This window comes from Notothenia coriiceps, unplaced genomic scaffold (genome assembly GCF_000735185.1).
Source record: "Notothenia coriiceps isolate Sejong01 unplaced genomic scaffold, NC01 NC01_scaffold00033837, whole genome shotgun sequence".
NCBI lineage: Eukaryota > Metazoa > Chordata > Actinopteri > Perciformes > Nototheniidae > Notothenia > Notothenia coriiceps.
The window spans coordinates 128225-138474 of record NW_011366538.1 but is presented as its reverse complement, the minus strand read 5'-3'; the positions used below and the strand labels follow the sequence as shown (position 1 = coordinate 138474).

Below are 10250 nucleotides of genomic sequence, written 5' to 3'. Positions count from 1 at the left end.
AAAACATTGTTCGTAGACAGAGAGGGTGGGTATAATTTGAGAGGAAATCTACATTATAAACAACTCAAGGTCAGAACAACTCTGACAAGTATGAGTATAACAATCTTTGGGTTGATTTCATGGAATGGTTTGGAGCAGGAGTTAAAACAAAGCACAAGCATAATTCAGTTTAAAAGGATGTACAGAAACACTTTTTTTTGAAAAACTATGAGAATGAAGAGAGGTGATTGAAGATAAGAAATTATTGNCCCCCCCACAGAGCGGAGCAAGGCAACGAAACTTAAAATAAGAAGCAGCATTTTACGGCGCGCTATGCATAGGGCCGCCTTGAGGGGGTTTCCCGACATGTCGTTTCAGTAAATTAAAGGGTGTTTCATGTTGTCGTTGCTGTGGGACTTCTTAATACCTTGGAAAATGCCATTTAATACTTTTTAATAGCCTTAATTTTCGCTAAATTGATTTATCAACTTTTAATACTTTTTAAGACCCCGCGGACACCCTGTTATTATTATTCATTTGCCAAGTACATGTGTACATATGTATATATAGTATTTTCATTTCCAAAAAAAGATAGTTGAAACTGCTATTGAGCAGAAAATGACCCTATATCTAGTTTTCGTGTATATATATATATATATATATATGCATTTATTGTTTTCCTGCCCTAACTTTTATTGAATTTTTTCTCCTATTTTCTTTATTTCTTTGTACTCCTTAATTTCTATCCTTTTTTGACGCAATAATGCCGATGTTGTATTAGGATGATGCACGGGAGGGCTACTTTCCATAAGCTATGCTTCAGCCCTCCCGCTTCTACTAATTTTGTTATTCTTTGTGTGTATGAATTATACTTTTTTTGTTTTTTGGATGAATTATAAAAAACGTTCAGCTTGGGGGCCCCCTAGTGGCCGCGGGGGCCCTATGCATCTGCATAGTCCGCCTATAGGAAGAAACGGCCCTGATTGTGGGGATTTTAAGACCGCGGAGTCTACACATGTGCAGCCTCGAAATTTCTCGCTACGAAGTACGCCGGGCTCGGTAGAATTCCAAGTATGCTGGACATTGGAACAGTCCTTCGGCGGCACTCGATGATGTAGTATGCTTGAAATAGTGGCTCTGGAGCAGCTTTACGCGACATTGAGAAACACCCATTGTCACAGCTGATGCAACCAGCAGCTGTAAAGGTCACTTTGGGTCCACCAAAAATTCCCCACCAATTGGCAACCACAGTTTGGCATTAGGTTCAAGAGAGTGCTTATTCTGATGTGCATTTGTGTTCATTCCATACGTTTGAGTTTTAAATTACCTTTTTTTTCTCACTAGATTACAATCTTAAGCAACATAGATTCAACCAAACAGAGCACCATAACTTGGACCTACCTGCCAGCCGTCAACAATCTTCTGATTGAAGATGCCGAATTCGTAGCGGATGCCGTATCCGTAAGCAGCCAGACCCAGAGAGGCCATGGAGTCCAGGAAACAAGCTGAGGAAACAACAAGGGGGGGGTGCTGGATGAGACAAGGCTGTCCACAGCACTAAACATCAATGTCTGTCAGCAGCCAATCAGGAGGAGGCAGGAACTCACCAGCCAGGCGACCCAGACCGCCGTTACCTAGACCGGCATCTTCCTCGATGTCCTGCAGCTCCTCCATGTCAAGACCCAGCTGAAGGACACATCCACACTACAGTTACCTTCATCGCCTCAGAGAGTACATTTAGAATCATCTCCTGGTTCCTAGTTCATGTCAGCTGTCTAATACCCATAGAAAATTCAGTTAGAGACAAATGTAGAATCTGTTTGTTGGATCATGATGATGGTTTTCTGGAGATTTCTGCATTTACAGTACTGAATAGATAAAAGCATATGGACACCCCTGTGAAGATAACAGTTATAGCCTCTTAGTCCCATGTACAGGATTAAATATTTTACAAGATTGTCTTTCCTTTTACTGTTTTAACATTACAAGCTCCTTAAATAAATAGTATTTCCAGTTATGTGTGGAAAACCTTGACTGGTCTGCACAGAGCCCGGACCTTAACCCCATCCAACACCTTTGGGATGACCTGGATTTGACTCCTCATCGGGGTAGGCCCTCACTAATGCTCCTGTGTAGGGCTGGGTGTCCATACAGTATAGTTTCAATCGTAAAATCACTTTATGAGAAGCATTTTGTCATCCTGTTATTCCCCTCCATCACTGTGGAGCTGAGTGTGTGAACTCATATGGAGTGACCCTCATAATAAGGGGCTATTGGTTTGGCAAAGTCCCTCATTTGGGTTTGTTATGGGGTTCTTTTTGTCCTTTGCCTAACCTGGTATGTGGCTTCATCGCAGGCGTTCTCCAAGGCCAGGTTCACCATGGTGTTCTGCAGAGTCCGGCCCATGTAGAACTCCAGGGAGAGGTAGTAGACACGCTGCAGAGAAACAAAGAGAAAAACCTGTTAATGTTGGATTTCTTTACATTTAAACCAGAAATACAGCTGGACAGTGGTGTCAAGTTTTACATCAACTCAAGTACTATACTTAAAGGTGGGGTAGGTCTTTTTGGAGAAACCAGCTTAAGTGCGCTAGAATTTGAAAATACACAACCAGAAGAAATCTGCCACTTCCTTACAGAGCCCCTCCTCCAACACACACGAACGCGCACATGACCAATGAGGGCACGAGATAAGTTTGTGCACAGATGGAAGGCTGACAGGCAGGTAGGCCATCCAGTTATTTTAGCCGGGCCGGCTCAGATGATTGGTCATGCTTTTTACAGTACTACGGCTTCCACAGATGACATTTTTTTATGGATTTATTGTCAAAGCACTTAAGATAGTCATTGCTATCGGGATGTTAAGAGCATTCCATGGAATATAACAAAGTGTATCTCGAGCCGGTTTCTCAAACTTACCTACCCCACCTTTAATACTGTTCGGAGGTACTTGTACTTTACTTAAAGTGGACCTACCATGCTATATTTGAATAATATATTGTAGGGCCATACCTATATAAAACATGTCTGCGAAGTTTTTTTTTCAAAATACCAAACAGATCATGCTCTATTTGCTCTTTTTTAGCCCTGTTTTTGCAAGGGCTGAATCTGAGAAGTCTTCTTCGCTGCTTTTGTGGCAGACTACAGCGCCACCTACAGGCCTGGCATATGTACTACAGCGTCTCCAGCGCTTTTGAACGGCAATGGCCGTGGCTGTCTCCTCCTGATAGGTGGAGAGTTGCCCATATAGGCGGAGCTCCTCGTTCCTGACGTCAGAGATATTTCAAATCTGTATCAGTCTGTATCGGATCTGTTGCAGCCCCTTTTTTTGAGATTTGGGTATGGAGGAAAAGAGAGAGGGTTGTGTTTTCTGACACTTGGTGAGTTCCCTGACACACATATTCATGTATAAAAGACGTGCAAAAGTGTATTTTGCATGATGGGTCCCCTTTACGTGTTTCTATTTTATGCTACTTTGTAATTTCACTCCAATGCATTTATGTAGTACCTTTAGTTACTTTGAAGAAATGGATTTATGNTGGTTTCAGACAGAGGGTGAAAAGAGGTGCTGCAGCACAGGCAGTATGAGAAAAATAAAGAGCTTTTTGAACATGGAGAGGACTCTTTAAAGTAGAGACACTACATACTGATATACACCTGAACATCAGCAGGAGAGGACTCTTTAAAGACACTACATACTGATATACACCTGAACATCAGCAGGAGGGGACTCTTTAAAGTAGAGACACTACATACTGATATACACCTGAACATCAGCAGGAGAGGACTCTTTAAAGGGGACACATGTTGATGTAAAGAGACATGAAGAGAGGGGACACAGATGTGAGACACATGTTGATGTAGAAGAGACATGAAGAAGAGGGGACACATGTTGATGTAGAAGAGACATGAAGAAGAGGATTTTGAATTATAGGTGTGTGACCTTTAGGGCTCTCCTTCACCATGGAGACACAGATACAGGTTAGTTGATGTTTACCAGATGTATAAATGGAGGACGGTTACCTGAGGGTGAGGCAGCGTCGGCTCCTCATGGTCAGCCCTCCACCACAGCTCCGACTACATTCTCCATACGGACCCCAGGTGTCCCAGTGATCCACGCTGGGCAACTGAACACAACACAGCAGTGGAAACATCATCACAAAGTAAAAAAAAACAACAACAATTATCCGTGTTAAATTCTTTGCTTTCAAGCTTGACCAAGGTCTTGATTCTGCCATTCTTTTGTTTTACCGAGGTTAAAAATAAACTGGTTGGTTTTTACATATAGAGCCGTCCATGGCCAAGCCCCAGCCTACATGAACGACCTTATCCACCCTCACAGCACAACCCGGGCCCTGAGGTCCTCTGAGCAAGGCCTCCTAAGGGTGCCCCGAACCAGGCTAAAAACTAAGGGGGACCGTGCCTTTGAGGCGGAGGCCCCAAGGCTTTGGAACAAACTCACAGAAATAAGAGCCTCTGTCTCAGTGGATTTTGAAGGGGCAGCTAAAGACCACCTTTTCCCACAGGCGTCAGAGGAGTGAGTTAGTAGCTGTTTGTCATTGGTGATTTATCTATGTTTTACTTGCTGTGTTTATGCTTTTTTTACTTTTATAGTTATACTTTGAATTGTGACTGTTACTGTAAAGCACTTTGTACATTCATGTTGTGAAGGGTGCTATTAAATAAAGTTTTACTTACTTACTTAAACTTTGAAACATGCTTAAAAAAAGATGGAAGAGTATTATTTCCGAGAAAAAGGAATAAAAAGGTGAAAAATGTAAATACATTTGTAGAATAATGCGGAAAGGGACAAAAGTTAATGTTGTATTCAATTATCAAAATGTTGAGACTTATCCTTGTAAATAAAGTGGACATTTTTAAGAATAAATTAGAGTGACAGGAATAAGGATAAGTGACAATTACTGCACTGACAAAAACAAATGCATGTCTCAGGTTCATATGGCGGTTTTGGCGGATGTCTATGTAATGTGTATTTGTATGTAACCTAAAAAAATGTAATCCATTATTATTATTATTATGTCGAAGGATTAGTTTCCGTTTTAGTCACTGGGAGTTTACCGTGAGCGCTGGAGCGATGAGCAGCTGGAGGAGGACCAGCAGAGGCAGGAGAGTCTTCATGGTTCCTGGGACAAGAAAATGAAGGGGATGCATCAAGAGTTAGTCACTGAGACTTTTACACATCGAGCAACAAGTGGAAACACGAGTTATAAAAACACACATGAGGAACGAGGGCATTCAACCAAATAAAAGATAGGCTCGCAGTGTGTTCACGTGAAGGTTGTGGCGCTGCAGCGTCTTCTGAAATGTTGCCAAACTAAGATGTAAATCAGTGTAGTGATGATTGAGGGTAAGTAGATCATCAGGCTGAATACGTGCGCAGCAGCATGTTCTGTGGTTTGGTCTGCAGCCACTAAACTCTAAAACACACATGCATCTGGTAGATAATAGTTATGCATGGTGAGAATCTAGAGGTCTGGGAGGAAAATATATATAGCATTATTGGATTTTCCATATTTTAATGCATAAAAGTGACATGTTGATTATACATATATACACACAACTCTATTCAGTAGCTCCGTGTGGCTTTCACATGCAAATGATATCAACATGAATATTGTTTCAGGCTTAAAATGATTCTTTATTTAGCCAACATGTTATACAACTTAAGTGTGTGTCATAACATAAGGAAATCAACGGCCTCTATCGCTGTAAAAAAAGAAGCAATTGTTTATCTTAAATGTCAGAGCGTTTATTTTTAGATTCAAAAACAAAACACAGATCCTTCAAAAGAAATCCCTCTCTCTCCTAAGACTGCCAAAAACAGGCCCATAAGATTATTGATTAAAGAGGCCCGATTATACTTTTGGGGGTTTTCTCTACCGAACACATTGTACGTGATAGGCTAAGGGGCGGGACATCTTAAGGGTTGCCAATCACAACAGAGCCGGCCAGCAACCAATCAGAGCAGACTGGGCTCTGGTTTCAGACAGAGGGTGAAAAGAGGTGCTGCAGCACAGCAGTATGAAAATAAAGTAGAGACACTACATACTGATATACACCTGAACATCAGCAGGAGAGGACTCTTTAAAGTAGAGACACTACATACTGATATACACCTGAACATCAGCAGGAGAGGACTCTTTAAAGTAGAGACACTACATACTGATANGGGATTGGGAGCAAGCGTCAGGGTAGAGTTTTGGGGGGAGAAGTTGAGACGAATAGGAATTGGGCGGGAGGGGGGAGACTTGGTTGAGGAGGACTGACGAAAAGACAAAAACAAAACAAAACAACACAAAAACAAACACAAAACAAGAAAAAACAAACAGCTGGATGAGCAATTACAATTTCGCAGAACCCAGCATCTTTCGGCGATATATTTAGGGTAAATAATAATAATAATAATGAAAAGTTTAGGCTCGCAAAAGAAGACTCTTGTTTCACACAAGAGACTTCCTATTACGGTTACATGAATACCTTATGTTAATGTAATTATAACGAGATTCCTTCCGATAAAACCCAACCCAAACTTTTACAGTAAGAGATTTCCCGGGATCTCTTTCAAGAAGGTGTGTACAGTACTTCGTAAAACTCGACTGGAAATCGACTCTTTGTTAAAATGACTCGTTTATGAATTGTTTAAGTTATCGAAAGACAGTGTTCCTTTTCTACATTCCTCGTACTTTATTGATCGGTGGGTCGTATCAGATGGAGTTATGATTTAATTTCAGTGACCACTTATTTCATTAATGTAACCTTTCTATCTTTTTTGTGTGTCAATACTATTATTTTTATTGAAGAACAAGACGCTCTCCACCCGTTGCTATGAAGACGCGGTTGGAATCTTGTTGGAGATTAAGCATCCACTCAATTCCGACTCGCGTTATCTAATAAGGGAGGTTTAGTCAGGTTTTTCCATGTAAAGCGTACACAAGACACGTTCTGGGACCCTCATATGGGTTACTCCATCTTGTTCTTGTCAATCTCGTTAATCTTTTATGTATTACGTCCGGTAATAGATCTGCCGTCTGTCTGGTCCTGATTAACAACTATACTCGTTTATTTCATCCTTATGCGGTATCGACTTGCTTTCTCGCAAATACGAACGGTGTGATGATTACTTCGTAATGTGCGAGTACCGTTTGCGACGTTATTACCTTTTTTCGTGCACCCTTTACTGGTCTCCGTGTTCTGCGACTACCATCGCGCGCGTCTTTTCACCGACTTACAGTGTTAATTCTTATCTATGTCGTTTGTCTCGATACACTAACATAGAATTACTTAGTGCTTTATAGTATTTGTAAATTTTTATTCACATTGCTAATGGAGATATTCTTAATAACTTTCACCCGTCTTCCTCCACTTACTGATAAATCGTTGACGGTAAATATATCCCTCTCCAGATAGTTATAACTCTTTTTATGTGCACTTTTCATTTCTGGTCTTGTATAATTTTTTCCATTCGTCTTTTTGCTTTTTTTTTTTTTTTCTCTTCAATTCAGGGGTGACTATAATTCGGTGTTCAACATCTCTTGTGCACATTTTTTTTTTAATTCATATATTTTTTGATCTTATATACCAAGCACTCCACTACTTAACTCTTTTCTTTCCACATTCTCCCTTCTTTATTGTTCTTTTTGCTTCGTCTACATAACAAAATGTACCTTTCTGTCTCTCTCAAGGTTGTGACCTATTTGGGAGCCGGGCTCACGGAGGTCTTGGGGGAGGGAGTTTCAGAGCTTCGGGGCTGCCACAGAGAAGGCTCTGTCCCCGAAGCTCCGGAGTTAAAGTGGCCCGTGCAGTTGAGTGTTGAATAATGGCAGAACCTCTTGATTCAAGCAACTGGGGGGGTGGGGGGGTTTGTTTTCGTGTTGATTCAGGTGCCACACCGGTCAGTCTGTATTTTGGGAGCTGAAATCTCTCTCTGATGTCCGACTGTGTGTGTGCGCAGTGTGTGTGTATGTTTGATGTGATGAGGCTATCAACCCTGGACTTTTCTTGAGCTCCTATTTCTGTGAAACGTTAGAAAGCAGACAATGTGACTCAATGAATAAGCCTTAAAACATCTGACAGATTATTTTAATCTCCTCATATACTGTAAGTACAACAAATCCAACAGTCAAACTCGGGATACTTAATAATCTTCTCACACAGGCCTCGGGAATGAAAGATTTTATATTCGTCAAACAGCTCTCCCTAGTCCAGACACTTACATCAGTTAAATAGTGAAATTGAAATCATAAACTTGAAGCTGCCGCAGATCTTTTTGGGATAATTCAAAAACGTTTTCACGTACTTTGAAGCCCATATTTACATTACAGAAATGTAAATATATGTGTTTCAATTAAAGAGAAAATATAAAAAATGGTTTCTCAACCTATCATTGCAAGTCTTGTGAGGGCATATTAAAAGAGGTGTCGATGTGGTAGCCTCTCTAAACCTGTATATTGCACATTAGAGGTTTCTTGTTTTTTTTCCTCTCGTCTATGCTCGAGTCCTCAATTGTTCCATTGACTTCACTCATTTTAAATATGTTCAATAAATAACAGAGCCTTCATTGCTATGCTACCCTCGTATCGGAAAGCATTAATATTTTCTGGCGAAAATCAGTCAAGAAAAACGTGCTAATCTATGTTGGTTCTCCGCGAAGCATATGTTGTGCAAAGCTACATCAATCTTGAATGATTGGGAGCATCCACTGTGCAATGAATCTCTAAAGCTTCAATCTGCTTTGGGTGCACGCAGTTAGCATGAAACTTTATAAATTAGTCTGTCTATCCACCAATTAACACTCAGATGATTAATTGTGTTTTGCTAGTGCTTTCTTCAATGTATGCTGGGAAAAAAATAACCATATAAATGAATGGGAAAGACACATTAACTGATGGTGTGTGGAATATAACAAATCACCTAAGAGTATATTTGAGCATCAACATAAAAATGATGGAACATTTTTCATGCCTGAAGCTGCTACTTGCTTACAAAGAACCACAATCCATCTGCTCAAATGTATCTGCTTTTAAACAATATAGAATGTGTAATTACGAGCATCAGACAGGGTATACAGTTCGCTTGGGAAAAAGGGAGGAAGTGAGCCATAGACCTTCCTATACGCCACTGTTGGACTTGTTGTTCCGCCGGCTTCCGACAACGATGAGACGACGGGCGAATGGCTCCCAGAGGTGTAAACAGAGCTAGTGTGAAGACAGGCTGTCTCCAGACCTGCTATCACATCCTCAGTTCCTCTTCAGCAAACATTGGATGCAAGACTTGGCACACAGGAACACACAGAAATGCCTTAAGCCATTAAAGTGACTAGACTAATCAGCAAATTTTCTTTGGACAGAAATTCAGCACTTTGGGAGAGGGAGGTGAGATGGTCAGGAAGCTTGTGTGTTGTATGGAGTGTGTAATGTGTAGTATGCAGGGTTGAGAGGCCAGGGGACAGTGCAGGCCCCTGCAGAGCACTGATAAGGGCTTGTTTACCTTCCTGTGGATGGTCAGGCCTCCATCTGCAGTTGCGGAAACTCCGGAACAATAGGTGTGTGTGTGTGTGGGGTTTAGAGAGAGACTTTAGCCAGCCTTGAAGCTCTCCTGTCCCTCTCTGACTAACTCTGATGGGACTGTTGACCCCTCCCTCCCCCTTTTCTATCATGACTTGGTCGCCCGACCATGGACACAAACGGATTACTTTATCCCAAAGGGACCGAGGAAGACAGTTGGTGTTGACGTCGTCTGCTTCCAGGGTTTCCCCTCCAGCCCTCCCCCCTTCTTTCTTTCAAATCCCGCCATGGACTGTAGCTTCAAGCTCTTTCTTTTTTCTTGGCAAGTAGCTGATGTTTTTTTCCCACTGTGACCAAAAATGAGGGAAGGCATGAAAGATAGGGCATGTAATCAAATCTGCCTACCTGCTCGCCCTAGGTGAGTGAAAAGGCAGCTTGTTATTTGGCCCGTAGGTACTCAATCCCTTGAATCTAAATCAACATTTAGTTGAGGTGTGATGGAAATGTTTAATTCAAGGCCTCATCACTGCCTGTCAGTACTCTGCAATGCCGGCTCAGCATAGATGCTCAAAGCTGAGGCAACAGTGTTACAGACGGGCATCACAGATCTTTCATTTACAGGAAAAAGAAGCCAGCTAATAGAAACCACACTAACAACAAACCTTGCACAACATTTCTACCAAATCCAATATTTTTAAGTATGCTGTTTTTCGAAAAAAAATAACCCTATCAAATGACAGCAAACATC

General features: G+C 41.4%; 1 protein-coding gene across 4 annotated transcripts in view; it reads left to right on the top strand.

The window, feature by feature from the left end:
* The window catches only part of eng (endoglin), a 57994-nt gene that overhangs the window by 22129 nt on the left and 25615 nt on the right, over positions 1–10250 (top strand). The window contains exon 1 of one of the 4 annotated variants that reach the window (XM_010790174.1): positions 9846–9920. The exons of the other annotated variants lie outside the window; for them this stretch is intronic. The gene's annotated coding sequence lies outside the window, so the exon portion shown is untranslated. Of the gene's footprint in view, positions 1–9845; positions 9921–10250 lie in introns of those variants that run through there. 4 annotated transcript variants of the gene reach the window in all.